Source organism: Gadus macrocephalus, chromosome 4 (assembly GCF_031168955.1).
Source record: "Gadus macrocephalus chromosome 4, ASM3116895v1".
NCBI classification, from domain to species: domain Eukaryota; kingdom Metazoa; phylum Chordata; class Actinopteri; order Gadiformes; family Gadidae; genus Gadus; species Gadus macrocephalus.
In genome coordinates, this window is record NC_082385.1 from 24,039,613 (window position 1) to 24,062,977 (window position 23,365).

Below are 23,365 nucleotides of genomic sequence, written 5' to 3' on the forward strand. Positions count from 1 at the left end.
AATTCTCGCCTGCCACGCGGGAGGCCCGGGTTCGATTCCCGGACAATGCAGTGCATAATTATTATGAATTCATAAAACGCAACTTAAACACAGTGTGTGAATGGTCACATCTCATGGAACATCAAACTGAGCGGGCGAACCTAACTTAACAGATCGTCTGAAATAAATAGTTCTTGATGACAGTGATTTCACTTTTCGTAAGGTGACCTCAAAACTCCCTTCAGAAGTGGGACTCAAACCCACACTTCCAGACGAGACTGCGACCTGATCGCAGCACCTTAGACCGGCCATCCTGACACAAACTAAAAAGTGTACCAGAGTGAATAGTGGGTTCAATTTCGTTAAACTTGTCAAGTTATCAATGGCCTCATCTTGCCCACAGACACCTCATGCATCTCAAATAACGCCAGGTTGAATGTGTTCGGCACTGTGGGTAAAAATCCCTAACTCCCCGTCGGGGAATTGAACCCCGTTCTCCCGCGTGACAGGCGGGGATACTGACCACTATACTAACGAGGAGCACTGTAAAAGCAAATTCCTCAACACGTCCAAGAACTTTGACGTCTACAGGTGGAAACGTGAGTCTGACCAATTCATTTCTGGGGGCACAACTTCTTGAGCTAACAAGCGTTGGTGTTTCATTGGTAGAATTACCTGTCATGCATGAAGCCCTGGTCTGCAACATTGGAAAGTATCTGGGCTGCATTGTAGTGCACCTGCTGCTGAATCTCTGGCTGATTGCAGGCAAAGGTATAAGGCTGGGTCATTTGCGTGACCAAAACAAATTGGCTCTTTTCGTTCGGACTGAGTTAAACCAAGAATCTTCACATTCCTGGTTTCATGCATGGCCAATGGATACTGACCACTGTACTAATGAGGGGCTGTGGTGTTCTAGTATTTCTTAAAGTGAGCAAGCACTATGAGTCCTGCAGGTGGAAATGTGTCTTGAGAGGATTTTGTGAGCCAAAGTGGGACTAAAAGCGAGCATTGGTGGTTCAGTGGTAGAATTCTCGCCTGCCACGCGGGAGGCCCGGGTTCGATTCCCGGCCAATGCAGTGCATAATTATTATGAATTCTTAAAACGCAACTTAAACACAGTGTGTGAATGGTCACATCTCATGGAACATCAAACTGAGCGGGCGAACCTAGCTTAACAGATCGTCTGAAATAAATAGTTCTTGATGACAGTGATTTCACTTTTCGTAAGGTGACCTCAAAACTCCCTTCAGAAGTGGGACTCAAACCCACACTTCCAGACGAGACTGCGACCTGATCGCAGCACCTTAGACCGGCCATCCTGACACAAACTAAAAAGTGTACCAGAGTGAATAGTGGGTTCAATTTCGTTAAACTTGTCAAGTTATCAATGGCCTCGTCTTGCCCACAGACACCTCATGCATCTCAAATAACGCCAGGTTGAATGTGTTCGGCACTGTGGGTAAAAATCCCTAACTCCCCGTCGGGGAATTGAACCCCGTTCTCCCGCGTGACAGGCGGGGATACTGACCACTATACTAACGAGGAGCACTGTAAAATCCAATTCCTCAACACGTCCAAGAACTTTGACGTCTACAGGTGGAAACGTGAGTCTGACCAATTCATTTCTGGGGGCACAACTTCTTGAGCTAACAAGCGTTGGTGTTTCATTGGTAGAATTACCTGTCATGCATGAAGCCCTGGTCTGCAACATTGGAAAGTATCTGGGCTGCATTGTAGTGCACCTGCTGCTGAATCTCTGGCTGATTGCAGGCAAAGGTATAAGGCTGGGTCATTTGCGTGACCAAAACAAATTGGCTCTTTTCGTTCGGACTGAGTTAAACCAAGAATCTTCACATTCCTGGTTTCATGCATGGCCAATGGATACTGACCACTGTACTAATGAGGGGCTGTGGTGTTCTAGTATTTCTTAAAGTGAGCAAGCACTATGAGTCCTGCAGGTGGAAATGTGTCTCGAGAGGATTTTGTGAGCCAAAGTGACACTATAAGCGAGCTTTGGTGGTTCAGTGGTAGAATTCTCGCCTGCCACGCGGGAGGCCCGGGTTCGATTCCCGGCCAATGCAGTGCATAATTATTATGAATTCTTAAAACGCAACTTAAACACAGTGTGTGAATGGTCACATCTCATGGAACATCAAACTGAGCGGGCGAACCTAACTTAACAGATCGTCTGAAATAAATAGTTCTTGATGACAGTGATTTCACTTTTCGTAAGGTGACCTCAAAACTCCCTTCAGAAGTGGGACTCAAACCCACACTTCCAGACGAGACTGCGACCTGATCGCAGCACCTTAGACCGGCCATCCTGACACAAACTAAAAAGTGTACCAGAGTGAATAGTGGGTTCAATTTCGTTAAACTTGTCAAGTTATCAATGGCCTCGTCTTGCCCACAGACACCTCATGCATCTCAAATAACGCCAGGTTGAATGTGTTCGGCACTGTGGGTAAAAATCCCTAACTCCCCGTCGGGGAATTGAACCCCGTTCTCCCGCGTGACAGGCGGGGATACTGACCACTATACTAACGAGGAGCACTGTAAATTCCAATTCCTCAACACGTCCAAGAACTTTGACGTCTACAGGTGGAAACGTGAGTCTGACCAATTCATTTCTGGGGGCACAACTTCTTGAGCTAACAAGCGTTGGTGTTTCATTGGTAGAATTACCTGTCATGCATGAAGCCCTGGTCTGCAACATTGGAAAGTATCTGGGCTGCATTGTAGTGCACCTGCTGCTGAATCTCTGGCTGATTGCAGGCAAAGGTATAAGGCTGGGTCATTTGCGTGACCAAAACAAATTGGCTCTTTTCGTTCGGACTGAGTTAAACCAAGAATCTTCACATTCCTGGTTTCATGCATGGCCAATGGATACTGAGCACTGTACTAATGAGGGGCTGTGGTGTTCTAGTATTTCTTAAAGTGAGCAAGCACTATGAGTCCTGCAGGTGGAAATGTGTCTCGAGAGGATTTTGTGAGCCAAAGTGACACTATAAGCGAGCTTTGGTGGTTCAGTGGTAGAATTCTTGCCTGCCACGCGGGAGGACCGGGTTTGATTCCCGGCCAATGCAGTGCATAATTATTATGAATTCTTAAAACGCAACTTAAACACAGTGTGTGAATGGTCACATCTCACGGAACATCAAACTGAGCGGGCGAACCTAACTTAACAGATCGTCTGAAATAAATAGTTCTTGACGACAGTGATTTCACTTTTCGTAAGGTGACCTCAAAACTCCCTTCAGAAGTGGGACTCAAACCCACACTTCCAGACGAGACTGTGACCTGATCGCAGCACCTTAGACCGGCCATCCTGACACAAACTAAAAAGTGTCCCAGAGTGAATAGTGGGTGCAATTTCGTTAAACTTGTCAAGTTATCAATGGCCTCGTCTTGCCCACAGACACCTCATATAACGCCAGGTTGAATGTGTTCGGCACTGTGGGTAAAATTCCCTAACTCCCCGTCGGGGAATTGAACCCCGGTCTCCCGCGTGACAGGCGGGGATACTGACCACTATACTAACGAGGAACTCTGTGTATATACGTTCCTCAACACGTCCAAGAACTTTGAAGACTACGGGTGGAAACGTGAGTCTGACCAATTCATTTCTGGGGGCACATTTTCTTGAGCTAACAAGCGTTGGTGTTTCATTGGTAGAATTACCTGTCATGCATGAAGCCCTGGTCTGCAACATTGGAAAGTATCTGGGCTGCATTGTAGTGCACCTGCTGCTGAATCTCTGGCTGATTGCAGGCAAAGGTATAAGGCTGGGTCATTTGCATGACCAAAATAAATTGGCTCTTTTCGTTCGGACTGAGTTAAACCAAGAATCTTCACATTCCTGGTTTCATGCATGGCCAATGGATACTGAGCACTGTACTAATGGGGGGCTGTGGTGTTCTAGTATTTCTTAAAGTGAGCAAGCACTATGAGTCCTGCAGGTGGAAATGTGTCTCGAGAGGATTTTGTGAGCCAAAGTGACACTATAAGCGAGCTTTGGTGGTTCAGTGGTACAATTCTTGCCTGCCACGCGGGAGGACCGGGTTTGATTCCCGGCCAATGCAGTGCATAATTATTATGAATTCTTAAAACGCAACTTATACACAGTGTGTGAATGGTCACATCTCACGGAACATCAAACTGAGCGGGCGAACCTAACTTAACAGATCGTCTGAAATAAATAGTTCTTGACGACAGTGATTTCACTTTTCGTAAGGTGACCTCAAAACTCCCTTCAGAAGTGGGACTCAAACCCACACTTCCAGACGAGACTGTGACCTGATCGCAGCACCTTAGACCGGCCATCCTGACACAAACTAAAAAGTGTCCCAGAGTGAATAGTGGGTGCAATTTCGTTAAACTTGTCAAGTTATCAATGGCCTCGTCTTGCCCACAGACACCTCATGCATCTCAAATAACGCCAGGTTGAATGTGTTCGGCACTGTGGGTAAAATTCCCTAACTCCCCGTCGGGGAATTGAACCCCGTTCTCCCGCGTGACAGGCGGGGATACTGACCACTATACTAACGAGGAACTCTGTGTATATACGTTCCTCAACACGTCCAAGAACTTTGAAGACTACGGGTGGAAACGTGAGTCTGACCAATTCATTTCTGGGGGCACATTTTCTTGAGCTAACAAGCGTTGGTGTTTCATTGGTAGAATTACCTGTCATGCATGAAGCCCTGGTCTGCAACATTGGAAAGTATCTGGGCTGCATTGTAGTGCACCTGCTGCTGAATCTCTGGCTGATTGCAGGCAAAGGTATAAGGCTGGGTCATTTGCGTGACCAAAACAAATTGGCTCTTTTCGTTCGGACTGAGTTAAACCAAGAATCTTCACATTCCTGGTTTCATGCATGGCCAATGGATACTGACCACTGTACTAATGAGGGGCTGTGGTGTTCTAGTATTTCTTATAGTGAGCAAGCACTATGAGTCCTGCAGGTGGAAATGTGTCTTGAGAGGATTTTGTGAGCCAAAGTGGGACTAAAAGCGAGCATTGGTGGTTCAGTGGTAGAATTCTCGCCTGCCACGCGGGAGGCCCGGGTTCGATTCCCGGCCAATGCAGTGCATAATTATTATGAATTCTTAAAACGCAACTTAAACACAGTGTGTGAATGGTCACATCTCATGGATCATCAAACTGAGCGGGCGAACCTAACTTAACAGATCGTCTGAAATAAATAGTTCTTGATGACAGTGATTTCACTTTTCGTAAGGTGACCTCAAAACTCCCTTCAGAAGTGGGACTCAAACCCACACTTCCAGACGAGACTGTGACCTGATCGCAGCACCTTAGACCGGCCATCCTGACACAAACTAAAAAGTGTCCCAGAGTGAATAGTGGGTGCAATTTCGTTAAACTTGTCAAGTTATCAATGGCCTCGTCTTGCCCACAGACACCTCATGCATCTCAAATAACGCCAGGTTGAATGTGTTCGGCACTGTGGGTAAAATTCCCTTACTCCCCGTCGGGGAATTGAACCCCGGTCTCCCGCGTGACAGGCGGGGATACTGACCACTATACTAACGAGGAACTCTGTGTATATACGTTCCTCAACACGTCCAAGAACTTTGAAGACTACGGGTGGAAACGTGAGTCTGACCAATTCATTTCTGGGGGCACATTTTCTTGAGCTAACAAGCGTTGGTGTTTCATTGGTAGAATTACCTGTCATGCATGAAGCCCTGGTCTGCAACATTGGAAAGTATCTGGGCTGCATTGTAGTGCACCTGCTGCTGAATCTCTGGCTGATTGCAGGCAAAGGTATAAGGCTGGGTCATTTGCATGACCAAAATAAATTGGCTCTTTTCGTTCGGACTGAGTTAAACCAAGAATCTTCACATTCCTGGTTTCATGCATGGCCAATGGATACTGACCACTGTACTAATGAGGGGCTGCGGTGTTCTAGTAATTCTTAAAGTGAGCAAGCACTATGAGTCCTGCAGGTGGAAATGTGTCTCGAGAAGATTTTGTGAGCCAAAGTGACACTAATAGCGAGCTTTGGTGGTTCGGTAGTAGAATTCTTGCCTGCCACGCGGGAGGACCGGGTTTGATTCCCGGCCAATGCAGTGCATAATTATTAAGAATTCTTAAAACGCAACTTAAACACAGTGTGTGAATGGTCACATCTCACGGAACATCAAACTGAGCGGGCGAACCTAACTTAACAGATCGTCTGAAATAAATAGTTCTTGACGACAGTGATTTCACTTTTCGTAAGGTGACCTCAAAACTCCCTTCAGAAGTGGGACTCAAACCCACACTTCCAGACGAGTCTGTGACCTGATCGCAGCACCTTAGACCGGCCATCCTGACACAAACTAAAAAGTGTCCCAGAGTGAATAGTGGGTGCAATTTCGTTAAACTTGTCAAGTTATCAATGGCCTCGTCTTGCCCACAGACACCTCATGCATCTCAAATAACGCCAGGTTGAATGTGTTCGGCACCGTGGGTAAAATTCCCTGACTCCCCGTCGGGGAATTGAACCCCGGTCTCCCGCGTGACAGGCGGGGATACTGACCACTATACTAACGAGGAACTCTGTGAATATCCGATCCTCAACACGTCCAAGAACTATGAAGACTACAGGTGGAAACGTGAGTCTGACCAATTCATTTCTGGGGGCACAACTTCTTGAGCTAACAAGCGTTGGTGTTTCATTGGTAGAATTACCTGTCATGCATGAAGCCCTGGTCTGCAACATTGGAAAGTATCTGGGCTGCATTGTAGTGCACCTGCTGCTGAATCTCTGGCTGATTGCAGGCAAAGGTATAAGGCTGGGTCATTTGCGTGAACAAAATAAATTGGCTCTTTTCGTTCGGACTGAGTTAAAAAAAGAATCTTCACATTCCTGGTATCATGCATGGCCAATGGATACTGACCACTGTACTAATGAGGGGCTGTGGTGTTCTAGTATTTCTTAAAGTGAGCAAGCACTATGAGTCCTGCAGGTGGAAATGTGTCTCGAGAGGATTTTGTGAGCCAAAGTGACACTATAAGCGAGCTTTGGTGGTTCAGTGGTAGAATTCTTGCCTGCCACGCGGGAGGACCGGGTTTGATTCCCGGCCAATGCAGTGCATAATTATTAAGAATTCTTAAAACGCAACTTAAACACAGTGTGTGAATGGTCACATCTCACGGAACATCAAACTGAGCGGGCGAACCTAACTTAACAGATCGTCTGAAATAAATAGTTCTTGACGACAGTGATTTCACTTTTCGTAAGGTGACCTCAAAACTCCCTTCAGAAGTGGGACTCAAACCCACACTTCCAGACGAGTCTGTGACCTGATCGCAGCACCTTAGACCGGCCATCCTGACACAAACTAAAAAGTGTCCCAGAGTGAATAGTGGGTGCAATTTCGTTAAACTTGTCAAGTTATCAATGGCCTCGTCTTGCCCACAGACACCTCATGCATCTCAAATAACGCCAGGTTGAATGTGTTCGGCACCGTGGGTAAAATTCCCTGACTCCCCGTCGGGGAATTGAACCCCGGTCTCCCGCGTGACAGGCGGGGATACTGACCACTATACTAACGAGGAACTCTGTGAATATACGATCCTCAACACGTCCAAGAACTATGAAGACTACAGGTGGAAACGTGAGTCTGACCAATTCATTTCTGGGGGCACAACTTCTTGAGCTAACAAGCGTTGGTGTTTCATTGGTAGAATTACCTGTCATGCATGAAGCCCTGGTCTGCAACATTGGAAAGTATCTGGGCTGCATTGTAGTGCACCTGCTGCTGAATCTCTGGCTGATTGCAGGCAAAGGTATAAGGCTGGGTCATTTGCGTGAACAAAATAAATTGGCTCTTTTCGTTCGGACTGAGTTAAAAAAAGAATCTTCACATTCCTGGTATCATGCATGGCCAATGGATACTGACCACTGTACTAATGAGGGGCTGCGGTGTTCTAGTATTTCTTAAAGTGATTAAGCACTATGAGTCCTGCAGGTGGAAATGTGTCTCGAGAAGATTTTGTGAGCCAAAGTGACGCTAATAGCGAGCTTTGGTGGTTCGGTGGTAGAATTCTTGCCTGCCACGCGGGAGGACCGGGTTTGATTCCCGGCCAATGCAGTGCATAATTATTATGAATTCTTAAAACGCAACTCAAACACAGTGTGTGAATGGTCACATCTCACGGAACATCAAACTGAGCGGGCGAACCTAACTTAACAGATCGTCTGAAATAAATAGTTCTTGACGACAGTGATTTCACTTTTCGTAAGGTGACCTCAAAACTCCCTTCAGAAGTGGGACTCAAACCCACACTTCCAGACGAGACTGTGACCTGATCGCAGCACCTTAGACCGGCCATCCTGACACAAACTAAAAAGTGTCCCAGAGTGAATAGTGGGTGCAATTTCGTTAAACTTGTCAAGTTATCAATGGCCTCGTCTTGCCCACAGACACCTCATGCATCTCAAATAACGCCGGGTTGAATGTGTTCGGCACTGTGGGTAAAATTCCCGTACTCCCCGTCGGGGAATTGAACCCCGGTCTCCCGCGTGACAGGCGGGGATACTGACCACTATACTAACGAGGAACTCTGTGAATATACGTTCCTCAACACGTCCAAGAACTATGAAGACTACAGGTGGAAACGTGAGTCTGACCAATTCATTTCTGGGGGCACAACTTCTTGAGCTAACAAGCGTTGGTGTTTCATTGGTAGAATTACCTGTCATGCATGAAGCCCTGGTCTGCAACATTGGAAAGTATCTGGGCTGCATTGTAGTGCACCTGCTGCTGAATCTCTGGCTGATTGCAGGCAAAGGTATAAGGCTGGGTCATTTGCGTGACCAAAACAAATTGGCTCTTTTCGTTCGGACTGAGTTAAACCAAGAATCTTCACATTCCTGGTTTCATGCATGGCCAATGGATACTGACCACTGTACTAATGAGGGGCTGTGGTGTTCTAGTATTTCTTATAGTGAGCAAGCACTATGAGTCCTGCAGGTGGAAATGTGTCTTGAGAGGATTTTGTGAGCCAAAGTGGGACTAAAAGCGAGCATTGGTGGTTCAGTGGTAGAATTCTCGCCTGCCACGCGGGAGGCCCGGGTTCGATTCCCGGCCAATGCAGTGCATAATTATTATGAATTCTTAAAACGCAACTCAAACACAGTGTGTGAATGGTCACATCTCACGGAACATCAAACTGAGCGGGCGAACCTAACTTAACAGATCGTCTGAAATAAATAGTTCTTGACGACAGTGATTTCACTTTTCGTAAGGTGACCTCAAAACTCCCTTCAGAAGTGGGACTCAAACCCACACTTCCAGACGAGACTGTGACCTGATCGCAGCACCTTAGACCGGCCATCCTGACACAAACTAAAAAGTGTCCCAGAGTGAATAGTGGGTGCAATTTCGTTAAACTTGTCAAGTTATCAATGGCCTCGTCTTGCCCACAGACACCTCATGCATCTCAAATAACGCCAGGTTGAATGTGTTCGGCACTGTGGGTAAAATTCCCTTACTCCCCGTCGGGGAATTGAACCCCGTACTCCCGCGTGACAGGCGGGGATACTGACCACTATACTAACGAGGAACTCTGTATAAATACGTTCCTCAACACGTCCAAGAACTTTGAAGACTACGGGTGGAAACGTGAGTCCGACCAATTCATTTCTGGGGGCACATTTTCTTGAGCTAACAAGCGTTGGTGTTTCATTGGTAGAATTACCTGTCATGCATGAAGCCCTGGTCTGCAACATTGGAAAGTATCTGGGCTGCATTGTAGTGCACCTGCTGCTGAATCTCTGGCTGATTGCAGGCAAAGGTATAAGGCTGGGTCATTTGCATGACCAAAATAAATTGGCTCTTTTCGTTCGGACTGAGTTAAACCAAGAATCTTCACATTCCTGGTTTCATGCATGGCCAATGGATACTGACCACTGTACTAATGAGGGGCTGCGGTGTTCTAGTATTTCTTAAAGTGAGCAAGCACTATGAGTCCTGCAGGTGGAAATGTGTCTCGAGAAGATTTTGTGAGCCAAAGTGACACTAATAGCGAGCTTTGGTGGTTCGGTAGTAGAATTCTTGCCTGCCACGCGGGAGGACCGGCTTTGATTCCCGGCCAATGCAGTGCATAATTATTATGAATTCTTAAAACGCAACTCAAACACAGTGTGTGAATGGTCACATCTCACGGAACATCAAACTGAGCGGGCGAACCTAACTTAACAGATCGTCTGAAGTAAATAGTTCTTGACGACAGTGATTTCACTTTTCGTAAGGTGACCTCAAAACTCCCTTCAGAAGTGGGACTCAAACCCACACTTCCAGACGAGACTGTGACCTGATCGCAGCACCTTAGACCGGCCATCCTGACACAAACTAAAAAGTGTCCCTGAGTGAATAGTGGGTGCAATTTCGTTAAACTTGTCAAGTTATCAATGGCCTCGTCTTGCCCACAGACACCTCATGCATCTCAAATAACGCCAGGTTGAATGTGTTCGGCACTGTGGGTAAAATTCCCTTACTCCCCGTCGGGGAATTGAACCCCGGTCTCCCGCGTGACAGGCGGGGATACTGACCACTATACTAACGAGGAACTCTGTGAATATACGTTCCTCAACACGTGCAAGAACTTTGAAGACTACAGGTGGAAACGTGAGTCTGACCAATTCATTTCTGGGGGCACAACTTCTTGAGCTAACAAGCGTTGGTGTTTCATTGGTAGAATTACCTGTCATGCATGAAGCCCTGGTCTGCAACATTGGAAAGTATCTGGGCTGCATTGTAGTGCACCTGCTGCTGAATCTCTGGCTGATTGCAGGCAAAGGTATAAGGCTGGGTCATTTGCATGACCAAAATAAATTGGCTCTTTTCGTTCGGACTGAGTTAAACCAAGAATCTTCACATTCCTGGTTTCATGCATGGCCAATGGATACTGACCACTGTACTAATGAGGGGCTGCGGTGTTCTAGTATTTCTTAAAGTGAGCAAGCACTATGAGTCCTGCAGGTGGAAATGTGTCTCGAGAAGATTTTGTGAGCCAAAGTGACACTAATAGCGAGCTTTGGTGGTTCGGTAGTAGAATTCTTGCCTGCCACGCGGGAGGACCGGCTTTGATTCCCGGCCAATGCAGTGCATAATTATTATGAATTCTTAAAACGCAACTCAAACACAGTGTGTGAATGGTCACATCTCACGGAACATCAAACTGAGCGGGCGAACCTAACTTAACAGATCGTCTGAAATAAATAGTTCTTGACGACAGTGATTTCACTTTTCGTAAGGTGACCTCAAAACTCCCTTCAGAAGTGGGACTCAAACCCACACTTCCAGACGAGACTGTGACCTGATCGCAGCACCTTAGACCGGCCATCCTGACACAAACTAAAAAGTGTCCCTGAGTGAATAGTGGGTGCAATTTCGTTAAACTTGTCAAGTTATCAATGGCCTCGTCTTGCCCACAGACACCTCATGCATCTCAAATAACGCCAGGTTGAATGTGTTCGGCACTGTGGGTAAAATTCCCTTACTCCCCGTCGGGGAATTGAACCCCGGTCTCCCGCGTGACAGGCGGGGATACTGACCACTATACTAACGAGGAACTCTGTGAAAATACGATCCTCAACACGTCCAAGAACTATGAAGACTACAGGTGGAAACGTGAGCCTGACCAATTCATTTCTGGGGGCACAACTTCTTGAGCTAACAAGCGTTGGTGTTTCATTGGTAGAATTACCTGTCATGCATGAAGCCCTGGTCTGCAACATTGGAAAGTATCTGGGCTGCATTGTAGTGCACCTGCTGCTGAATCTCTGGCTGATTGCAGGCAAAGGTATAAGGCTGGGTCATTTGCGTGACCAAAATAAATTGGCTCTTTTCGTTCGGACTGAGTTAAACCAAGAATCTTCACATTCCTGGTTTCATGCATGGCCAATGGATACTGACCACTGTACTAATGAGGGGCTGTGGTGTTCTAGTATTTCTTAAAGTGAGCAAGCACTATGAGTCCTGCAGGTGGAAATGTGTCTCGAGAGGATTTTGTGAGCCAAAGTGACACTATAAGCGAGCTTTGGTGGTTCAGTGGTAGAATTCTTGCCTGCCACGCGGGAGGACCGGGTTTGATTCCCGGCCAATGCAGTGCATAATTATTAAGAATTCTTAAAACGCAACTTAAACACAGTGTGTGAATGGTCACATCTCACGGAACATCAAACTGAGCGGGCGAACCTAACTTAACAGATCGTCTGAAATAAATAGTTCTTGACGACAGTGATTTCACTTTTCGTAAGGTGACCTCAAAACTCCCTTCAGAAGTGGGACTCAAACCCACACTTCCAGACGAGACTGTGACCTGATCGCAGCACCTTAGACCGGCCATCCTGACACAAACTAAAAAGTGTCCCAGATTGAATAGTGGGTGCAATTTCGTTAAACTTGTCAAGTTATCAATGGCCTCGTCTTGCCCACAGACACCTCATGCATCTCAAATAACGCCAGGTTGAATGTGTTCGGCACTGTGGGTAAAATTCCCTTACTCCCCGTCGGGGAATTGAACCCCGTTCTCCCGCGTGACAGGCGGGGATACTGACCACTATACTAACGAGGAACTCTGTGTATATACGTTCCTCAACACGTCCAAGAACTTTGAAGACTACGGGTGGAAACGTGAGTCCGACCAATTCATTTCTGGGGGCACATTTTCTTGAGCTAACAAGCGTTGGTGTTTCATTGGTAGAATTACCTGTCATGCATGAAGCCCTGGTCTGCAACATTGGAAAGTATCTGGGCTGCATTGTAGTGCACCTGCTGCTGAATCTCTGGCTGATTGCAGGCAAAGGTATAAGGCTGGGTCATTTGCATGACCAAAATAAATTGGCTCTTTTCGTTCGGACTGAGTTAAACCAAGAATCTTCACATTCCTGGTTTCATGCATGGCCAATGGATACTGACCACTGTACTAATGAGGGGCTGCGGTGTTCTAGTATTTCTTAAAGTGAGCAAGCACTATGAGTCCTGCAGGTGGAAATGTGTCTCGAGAAGATTTTGTGAGCCAAAGTGACACTAATAGCGAGCTTTGGTGGTTCGGTAGTAGAATTCTTGCCTGCCACGCGGGAGGACCGGGTTTGATTCCCGGCCAATGCAGTGCATAATTATTATGAATTCTTAAAACGCAACTCAAACACAGTGTGTGAATGGTCACATCTCACGGAACATCAAACTGAGCGGGCGAACCTAACTTAACAGATCGTCTGAAATAAATAGTTCTTGACGACAGTGATTTCACTTTTCGTAAGGTGACCTCAAAACTCCCTTCAGAAGTGGGACTCAAACCCACACTTCCAGACGAGACTGTGACCTGATCGCAGCACCTTAGACCGGCCATCCTGACACAAACTAAAAAGTGTCCCAGAGTGAATAGTGGGTGCAATTTCGTTAAACTTGTCAAGTTATCAATGGCCTCGTCTTGCCCACAGACACCTCATGCATCTCAAATAACGCCAGGTTGAATGTGTTCGGCACTGTGGGTAAAATTCCCTTACTCCCCGTTGAATTGAACCCCGTTCTCCCGCGTGACAGGCGGGGATACTGACCACTATACTAACGAGGAACTCTGTATATATACGTTCCTCAACACGTCCAAGAACTTTGAAGACTACGGGTGGAAACGTGAGTCCGACCAATTCATTTCTGGGGGCACATTTTCTTGAGCTAACAAGCGTTGGTGTTTCATTGGTAGAATTACCTGTCATGCATGAAGCCCTGGTCTGCAACATTGGAAAGTATCTGGGCTGCATTGTAGTGCACCTGCTGCTGAATCTCTGGCTGATTGCAGGCAAAGGTATAAGGCTGGGTCATTTGCATGACCAAAATAAATTGGCTCTTTTCGTTCGGACTGAGTTAAACCAAGAATCTTCACATTCCTGGTTTCATGCATGGCCAATGGATACTGACCACTGTACTAATGAGGGGCTGCGGTGTTCTAGTATTTCTTAAAGTGAGCAAGCACTATGAGTCCTGCAGGTGGAAATGTGTCTCGAGAAGATTTTGTGAGCCAAAGTGACACTAATAGCGAGCTTTGGTGGTTCGGTAGTAGAATTCTTGCCTGCCACGCGGGAGGACCGGCTTTGATTCCCGGCCAATGCAGTGCATAATTATTATGAATTCTTAAAACGCAACTCAAACACAGTGTGTGAATGGTCACATCTCACGGAACATCAAACTGAGCGGGCGAACCTAACTTAACAGATCGTCTGAAATAAATAGTTCTTGACGACAGTGATTTCACTTTTCGTAAGGTGACCTCAAAACTCCCTTCAGAAGTGGGACTCAAACCCACACTTCCAGACGAGACTGTGACCTGATCGCAGCACCTTAGACCGGCCATCCTGACACAAACTAAAAAGTGTCCCTGAGTGAATAGTGGGTGCAATTTCGTTAAACTTGTCAAGTTATCAATGGCCTCGTCTTGCCCACAGACACCTCATGCATCTCAAATAACGCCAGGTTGAATGTGTTCGGCACTGTGGGTAAAATTCCCTTACTCCCCGTCGGGGAATTGAACCCCGGTCTCCCGCGTGACAGGCGGGGATACTGACCACTATACTAACGAGGAACTCTGTGAAAATACGTTCCTCAACACGTGCAAGAACTTTGAAGACTACAGGTGGAAACGTGAGTCTGACCAATTCATTTCTGGGGGCACAACTTCTTGAGCTAACAAGCGTTGGTGTTTCATTGGTAGAATTACCTGTCATGCATGAAGCCCTGGTCTGCAACATTGGAAAGTATCTGGGCTGCATTGTAGTGCACCTGCTGCTGAATCTCTGGCTGATTGCAGGCAAAGGTATAAGGCTGGGTCATTTGCGTGACCAAAATAAATTGGCTCTTTTCGTTCGGACTGAGTTAAACCAAGAATCTTCACATTCCTGGTTTCATGCATGGCCAATGGATACTGACCACTGTACTAATGAGGGGCTGCGGTGTTCTAGTATTTCTTAAAGTGAGCAAGCACTATGAGTCCTGCAGGTGGAAATGTGTCTCGAGAAGATTTTGTGAGCCAAAGTGACACTAATAGCGAGCTTTGGTGGTTCGGTAGTAGAATTCTTGCCTGCCACGCGGGAGGACCGGCTTTGATTCCCGGCCAATGCAGTGCATAATTATTATGAATTCTTAAAACGCAACTCAAACACAGTGTGTGAATGGTCACATCTCACGGAACATCAAACTGAGCGGGCGAACCTAACTTAACAGATCGTCTGAAATAAATAGTTCTTGACGACAGTGATTTCACTCTTCGTAAGGTGACCTCAAAACTCCCTTCAGAAGTGGGACTCAAACCCACACTTCCAGACGAGACTGTGACCTGATCGCAGCACCTTAGACCGGCCATCCTGACACAAACTAAAAAGTGTCCCTGAGTGAATAGTGGGTGCAATTTCGTTAAACTTGTCAAGTTATCAATGGCCTCGTCTTGCCCACAGACACCTCATGCATCTCAAATAACGCCAGGTTGAATGTGTTCGGCACTGTGGGTAAAATTCCCTTACTCCCCGTCGGGGAATTGAACCCCGGTCTCCCGCGTGACAGGCGGGGATACTGACCACTATACTAACGAGGAACTCTGTGAATATACGTTCCTCAACACGTGCAAGAACTTTGAAGACTACAGGTGGAAACGTGAGTCTGACCAATTCATTTCTGGGGGCACAACTTCTTGAGCTAACAAGCGTTGGTGTTTCATTGGTAGAATTACCTGTCATGCATGAAGCCCTGGTCTGCAACATTGGAAAGTATCTGGGCTGCATTGTAGTGCACCTGCTGCTGAATCTCTGGCTGATTGCAGGCAAAGGTATAAGGCTGGGTCATTTGCGTGACCAAAATAAATTGGCTCTTTTCGTTCGGACTGAGTTAAACCAAGAATCTTCACATTCCTGGTTTCATGCATGGCCAATGGATACTGACCACTGTACTAATGAGGGGCTGTGGTGTTCTAGTATTTCTTAAAGTGAGCAAGCACTATGAGTCCTGCAGGTGGAAATGTGTCTCGAGAGGATTTTGTGAGCCAAAGTGACACTATAAGCGAGCTTTGGTGGTTCAGTGGTAGAATTCTTGCCTGCCACGCGGGAGGACCGGGTTTGATTCCCGGCCAATGCAGTGCATAATTATTAAGAATTCTTAAAACGCAACTTAAACACAGTGTGTGAATGGTCACATCTCACGGAACATCAAACTGAGCGGGCGAACCTAACTTAACAGATCGTCTGAAATAAATAGTTCTTGACGACAGTGATTTCACTTTTCGTAAGGTGACCTCAAAACTCCCTTCAGAAGTGGGACTCAAACCCACACTTCCAGACGAGTCTGTGACCTGATCGCAGCACCTTAGACCGGCCATCCTGACACAAACTAAAAAGTGTCCCAGAGTGAATAGTGGGTGCAATTTCGTTAAACTTGTCAAGTTATCAATGGCCTCGTCTTGCCCACAGACACCTCATGCATCTCAAATAACGCCAGGTTGAATGTGTTCGGCACCGTGGGTAAAATTCCCTGACTCCCCGTCGGGGAATTGAACCCCGGTCTCCCGCGTGACAGGCGGGGATACTGACCACTATACTAACGAGGAACTCTGTGAATATACGATCCTCAACACGTCCAAGAACTATGAAGACTACAGGTGGAAACGTGAGTCTGACCAATTCATTTCTGGGGGCACAACTTCTTGAGCTAACAAGCGTTGGTGTTTCATTGGTAGAATTACCTGTCATGCATGAAGCCCTGGTCTGCAACATTGGAAAGTATCTGGGCTGCATTGTAGTGCACCTGCTGCTGAATCTCTGGCTGATTGCAGGCAAAGGTATAAGGCTGGGTCATTTGCGTGAACAAAATAAATTGGCTCTTTTCGTTCGGACTGAGTTAAAAAAAGAATCTTCACATTCCTGGTATCATGCATGGCCAATGGATACTGACCACTGTACTAATGAGGGGCTGCGGTGTTCTGGTATTTCTTAAAGTGAGCAAGCACTATGAGTCCTGCAGGTGGAAATGTGTCTCGAGAAGATTTTGTGAGCCAAAGTGACGCTAATAGCGAGCTTTGGTGGTTCGGTGGTAGAATTCTTGCCTGCCACGCGGGAGGACCGGGTTTGATTCCCGGCCAATGCAGTGCATAATTATTATGAATTCTTAAAACGCAACTCAAACACAGTGTGTGAATGGTCACATCTCACGGAACATCAAACTGAGCGGGCGAACCTAACTTAACAGATCGTCTGAAATAAATAGTTCTTGACGACAGTGATTTCACTTTTCGTAAGGTGACCTCAAAACTCCCTTCAGAAGTGGGACTCAAACCCACACTTCCAGACGAGACTGTGACCTGATCGCAGCACCTTAGACCGGCCATCCTGACACAAACTAAAAAGTGTCCCAGAGTGAATAGTGGGTGCAATTTCGTTAAACTTGTCAAGTTATCAATGGCCTCGTCTTGCCCACAGACACCTCATGCATCTCAAATAACGCCAGGTTGAATGTGTTCGGCACTGTGGGTAAAATTCCCTTACTCCCCGTCGGGGAATTGAACCCCGGTCTCCCGCGTGACAGGCGGGGATACTGACCACAATACTAACGAGGAACTATGTAAATTTACGTTCCTCAACACGTCCAAGAACTTTGAAGACTACAGGTGGAAACGTGAGTCTGACCAATTCATTTCTGGGGGCACATTTTCTTGAGCTAACAAGCGTTGGTGTTTCATTGGTAGAATTACCTGTCATGCATGAAGCCCTGGTCTGCAACATTGGAAAGTATCTGGGCTGCATTGTAGTGCACCTGCTGCTGAATCTCTGGCTGATTGCAGGCAAAGGTATAAGGCTGGGTCATTTGCGTGACCAAAACAAATTGGCTCTTTTCGTTCGGACTGAGTTAAACCAAGAATCTTCACATTCCTGGTTTCATGCATGGCCAATGGATACTGACCACTGTACTAATGAGGGGCTGTGGTGTTCTTGTATTTCTTAAAGTGAGCAAGCACTATGAGTCCTGCAGGTGGAAATGTGTCTCGAGAGGATTTTGTGAGCCAAAGTGGGACTAAAAGGGAGCATTGGTGGTTCAGTGGTAGAATTCTCGCCTGCCACGCGGGAGGCCCGGGTTCGATTCCCGGCCAATGCAGTGCATAATTATTATGAATTCATAAAATGCAACTTAAACACAGTGTGTGAATGGTCACATCTCACGGAACATCAAACTGAGCGGGCGAACCTAACTTAACAGATCGTCTGAAATAAATAGTTCGTGACGACAGTGATTTCACTTTTCGTAAGGTGACCTCAAAACTCCCTTCAGAAGTGGGACTCAAACCCACACTTCCAGACGAGACTGTGACCTGATCGCAGCACCTTAGACCGGCCATCCTGACACAAACTAAAAAGTGTCCCAGAGTGAATAGTGGGTGCAATTTCGTTAAACTTGTCAAGTTATCAATGGCCTCGTCTTGCCCACAGACACCTCATGCATCTCAAATAACGCCAGGTTGAATGTGTTCGGCACTGTGGGTAAAATTCCCTTTCTCCCCGTCGGGGAATTGAACCCCGGTCTCCCGCGTGACAGGCGGGGATACTGACCACTATACTAACGAGGAACTCTGTGTATATACGTTCCTCAACACGTCCAAGAACTTTGAAGACTACGGGTGGAAACGTGAGTCTGACCAATTCATTTCTGGGGGCACATTTTCTTGAGCTAACAAGCGTTGGTGTTTCATTGGTAGAATTACCTGTCATGCATGAAGCCCTGGTCTGCAACATTGGAAAGTATCTGGGCTGCATTGTAGTGCACCTGCTGCTGAATCTCTGGCTGATTGCAGGCAAAGGTATAAGGCTGGGTCATTTGCGTGACCAAAACAAATTGGCTCTTTTCGTTCGGACTGAGTTAAACCAAGAATCTTCACATTCCTGGTTTCATGCATGGCCAATGGATACTGACCACTGTACTAATGAGGGGCTGTGGTGTTCTAGTATTTCTTATAGTGAGCAAGCACTATGAGTCCTGCAGGTGGAAATGTGTCTTGAGAGGATTTTGTGAGCCAAAGTGGGACTAAAAGCGAGCATTGGTGGTTCAGTGGTAGAATTCTCGCCTGCCACGCGGGAGGCCCGGGTTCGATTCCCGGCCAATGCAGTGCATAATTATTATGAATTCTTAAAACGCAACTTAAACACAGTGTGTGAATGGTCACATCTCATGGAACATCAAACTGAGCGGGCGAACCTAACTTAACAGATCGTCTGAAATAAATAGTTCTTGACGACAGTGATTTCACTTTTCGTAAGGTGACCTCAAAACTCCCTTCAGAAGTGGGACTCAAACCCACACTTCCAGACGAGACTGCGACCTGATCGCAGCACCTTAGACCGGCCATCCTGACACAAACTAAAAAGTGTACCAGAGTGAACAGTGGGTTCAATTTCGTTAAACTTGTCAAGTTATCAATGGCCTCGTCTTGCCCACAGACACCTCATGCATCTCAAATAACGCCAGGTTGAATGTGTTCGGCACTGTGGGTAAAATTCCCTTACTCCCCGTCGGGGAATTGAACCCCGGTCTCCCGCGTGACAGGCGGGGATACTGACCACTATACTAACGAGGAACTCTGTGAATATACGTTCCTCAACACGTGCAAGAACTTTGAAGACTACAGGTGGAAACGTGAGTCTGACCAATTCATTTCTGGGGGCACAACTTCTTGAGCTAACAAGCGTTGGTGTTTCATTGGTAGAATTACCTGTCATGCATGAAGCCCTGGTCTGCAACATTGGAAAGTATCTGGGCTGCATTGTAGTGCACCTGCTGCTGAATCTCTGGCTGATTGCAGGCAAAGGTATAAGGCTGGGTCATTTGCGTGACCAAAATAAATTGGCTCTTTTCGTTCGGACTGAGTTAAAAAAAGAATCTTCACATTCCTGGTATCATGCATGGCCAATGGATACTGACCACTGTACTAATGAGGGGCTGCGGTGTTCTGGTATTTCTTAAAGTGAGCAAGCACTATGAGTCCTGCAGGTGGAAATGTGTCTCGAGAAGATTTTGTGAGCCAAAGTGACGCTAATAGCGAGCTTTGGTGGTTCGGTGGTAGAATTCTTGCCTGCCACGCGGGAGGACCGGGTTTGATTCCCGGCCAATGCAGTGCATAATTATTATGAATTCTTAAAACGCAACTCAAACACAGTGTGTGAATGGTCACATCTCACGGAACATCAAACTGAGCGGGCGAACCTAACTTAACAGATCGTCTGAAATAAATAGTTCTTGACGACAGTGATTTCACTTTTCGTAAGGTGACCTCAAAACTCCCTTCAGAAGTGGGACTCAAACCCACACTTCCAGACGAGACTGTGACCTGATCGCAGCACCTTAGACCGGCCATCCTGACACAAACTAAAAAGTGTCCCAGAGTGAATAGTGGGTGCAATTTCGTTAAACTTGTCAAGTTATCAATGGCCTCGTCTTGCCCACAGACACCTCATGCATCTCAAATAACGCCAGGTTGAATGTGTTCGGCACTGTGGGTAAAATTCCCTTACTCCCCGTCGGGGAATTGAACCCCGGTCTCCCGCGTGACAGGCGGGGATACTGACCACAATACTAACGAGGAACTATGTAAATTTACGTTCCTCAACACGTCCAAGAACTTTGAAGACTACAGGTGGAAACGTGAGTCTGACCAATTCATTTCTGGGGGCACATTTTCTTGAGCTAACAAGCGTTGGTGTTTCATTGGTAGAATTACCTGTCATGCATGAAGCCCTGGTCTGCAACATTGGAAAGTATCTGGGCTGCATTGTAGTGCACCTGCTGCTGAATCTCTGGCTGATTGCAGGCAAAGGTATAAGGCTGGGTCATTTGCGTGACCAAAACAAATTGGCTCTTTTCGTTCGGACTGAGTTAAACCAAGAATCTTCACATTCCTGGTTTCATGCATGGCCAATGGATACTGACCACTGTACTAATGAGGGGCTGTGGTGTTCTAGTATTTCTTAAAGTGAGCAAGCACTATGAGTCCTGCAGGTGGAAATGTGTCTCGAGAGGATTTTGTGAGCCAAAGTGGGACTAAAAGGGAGCATTGGTGGTTCAGTGGTAGAATTCTCGCCTGCCACGCGGGAGGCCCGGGTTCGATTCCCGGCCAATGCAGTGCATAATTATTATGAATTCATAAAATGCAACTTAAACACAGTGTGTGAATGGTCACATCTCACGGAACATCAAACTGAGCGGGCGAACCTAACTTAACAGATCGTCTGAAATAAATAGTTCGTGACGACAGTGATTTCACTTTTCGTAAGGGGACCTCAAAACTCCCTTCAGAAGTGGGACTCAAACCCACACTTCCAGACGAGACTGTGACCTGATCGCAGCACCTTAGACCGGCCATCCTGACACAAACTAAAAAGTGTCCCAGAGTGAATAGTGGGTGCAATTTCGTTAAACTTGTCAAGTTATCAATGGCCTCGTCTTGCCCACAGACACCTCATTAATCTCAAATAACGCCAGGTTGAATGTGTTCGGCACTGTGGGTAAAATTCCCTTTCTCCCCGTCGGGGAATTGAACCCCGGTCTCCCGCGTGACAGGCGGGGATACTGACCACTATACTAACGAGGAACTCTGTGTATATACGTTCCTCAACACGTCCAAGAACTTTGAAGACTACGGGTGGAAACGTGAGTCTGACCAATTCATTTCTGGGGGCACATTTTCTTGAGCTAACAAGCGTTGGTGTTTCATTGGTAGAATTACCTGTCATGCATGAAGCCCTGGTCTGCAACATTGGAAAGTATCTGGGCTGCATTGTAGTGCACCTGCTGCTGAATCTCTGGCTGATTGCAGGCAAAGGTATAAGGCTGGGTCATTTGCGTGACCAAAACAAATTGGCTCTTTTCGTTCGGACTGAGTTAAACCAAGAATCTTCACATTCCTGGTTTCATGCATGGCCAATGGATACTGACCACTGTACTAATGAGGGGCTGTGGTGTTCTAGTATTTCTTATAGTGAGCAAGCACTATGAGTCCTGCAGGTGGAAATGTGTCTTGAGAGGATTTTGTGAGCCAAAGTGGGACTAAAAGCGAGCATTGGTGGTTCAGTGGTAGAATTCTCGCCTGCCACGCGGGAGGCCCGGGTTCGATTCCCGGCCAATGCAGTGCATAATTATTATGAATTCTTAAAACGCAACTTAAACACAGTGTGTGAATGGTCACATCTCATGGAACATCAAACTGAGCGGGCGAACCTAACTTAACAGATCGTCTGAAATAAATAGTTCTTGACGACAGTGATTTCACTTTTCGTAAGGTGACCTCAAAACTCCCTTCAGAAGTGGGACTCAAACCCACACTTCCAGACGAGACTGCGACCTGATCGCAGCACCTTAGACCGGCCATCCTGACACAAACTAAAAAGTGTACCAGAGTGAACAGTGGGTTCAATTTCGTTAAACTTGTCAAGTTATCAATGGCCTCGTCTTGCCCACAGACACCTCAAATAACGCCAGGTTGAATGTGTTCGGCACTGTGGGTAAAATTCCCTTACTCCCCGTCGGGGAATTGAACCCCGGTCTCCCGCGTGACAGGCGGGGATACTGACCACTATACTAACGAGGAACTCTGTGAATATACGTTCCTCAACACGTCCAAGAACTATGAAGACTACAGGTGGAAACGTGAGTCTGACCAATTCATTTCTGGGGGCACAACTTCTTGAGCTAACAAGCGTTGGTGTTTCATTGGTAGAATTACCTGTCATGCATGAAGCCCTGGTCTGCAACATTGGAAAGTATCTGGGCTGCATTGTAGTGCACCTGCTGCTGAATCTCTGGCTGATTGCAGGCAAAGGTATAAGGCTGGGTCATTTGCGTGAACAAAATAAATTGGCTCTTTTCGTTCGGACTGAGTTAAACCAAGAATCTTCACATTCCTGGTTTCATGCATGGCCAATGGATACTGACCACTGTACTAATGAGGGGCTGCGGTGTTCTAGTATTTCTTAAAGTGAGCAAGCACTATGAGTCCTGCAGGTGGAAATGTGTCTCGAGAAGATTTTGTGAGCCAAAGTGACACTAATAGCGAGCTTTGGTGGTTCGGTAGTAGAATTCTTGCCTGCCACGCGGGAGGACCGGGTTTGATTCCCGGCCAATGCAGTGCATAATTATTATGAATTCTTAAAACGCAACTCAAACACAGTGTGTGAATGGTCACATCTCACGGAACATCAAACTGAGCGGGCGAACCTAACTTAACAGATCGTCTGAAATAAATAGTTCTTGACGACAGTGATTTCACTTTTCGTAAGGTGACCTCAAAACTCCCTTCAGAAGTGGGACTCAAACCCACACTTCCAGACGAGACTGTGACCTGATCG

The 23,365-nt window shown here is 46.6% G+C and overlaps 7 non-coding genes across 7 annotated transcripts; all 7 read left to right on the plus strand.

Moving 5' to 3' along the window:
• The first annotated feature begins 984 nt into the window (after positions 1 to 984).
• On the plus strand, positions 985 to 1,055 carry trnag-gcc (transfer RNA glycine (anticodon GCC)). Its single transcript has one exon. It is a non-coding gene; the product is annotated as a tRNA-Gly (tRNA).
• Positions 1,056 to 4,995: 3,940 nt separating this feature from the next.
• Positions 4,996 to 5,066, plus strand: trnag-gcc (transfer RNA glycine (anticodon GCC)). The gene has a single exon. It is a non-coding gene; the product is annotated as a tRNA-Gly (tRNA).
• Positions 5,067 to 9,015: 3,949 nt separating this feature from the next.
• On the plus strand, positions 9,016 to 9,086 carry trnag-gcc (transfer RNA glycine (anticodon GCC)). Its single transcript has one exon. It is a non-coding gene; the product is annotated as a tRNA-Gly (tRNA).
• Positions 9,087 to 18,057: 8,971 nt separating this feature from the next.
• Positions 18,058 to 18,128, plus strand: trnag-gcc (transfer RNA glycine (anticodon GCC)). The gene has a single exon. It is a non-coding gene; the product is annotated as a tRNA-Gly (tRNA).
• Positions 18,129 to 19,062: 934 nt separating this feature from the next.
• trnag-gcc (transfer RNA glycine (anticodon GCC)) lies at positions 19,063 to 19,133 on the plus strand. The gene has a single exon. It is a non-coding gene; the product is annotated as a tRNA-Gly (tRNA).
• A 1,939-nt stretch (positions 19,134 to 21,072) lies between these two features.
• On the plus strand, positions 21,073 to 21,143 carry trnag-gcc (transfer RNA glycine (anticodon GCC)). The gene has a single exon. It is a non-coding gene; the product is annotated as a tRNA-Gly (tRNA).
• Positions 21,144 to 22,077: 934 nt separating this feature from the next.
• Positions 22,078 to 22,148, plus strand: trnag-gcc (transfer RNA glycine (anticodon GCC)). The gene has a single exon. It is a non-coding gene; the product is annotated as a tRNA-Gly (tRNA).
• The last annotated feature ends 1,217 nt before the right edge of the window (positions 22,149 to 23,365 follow it).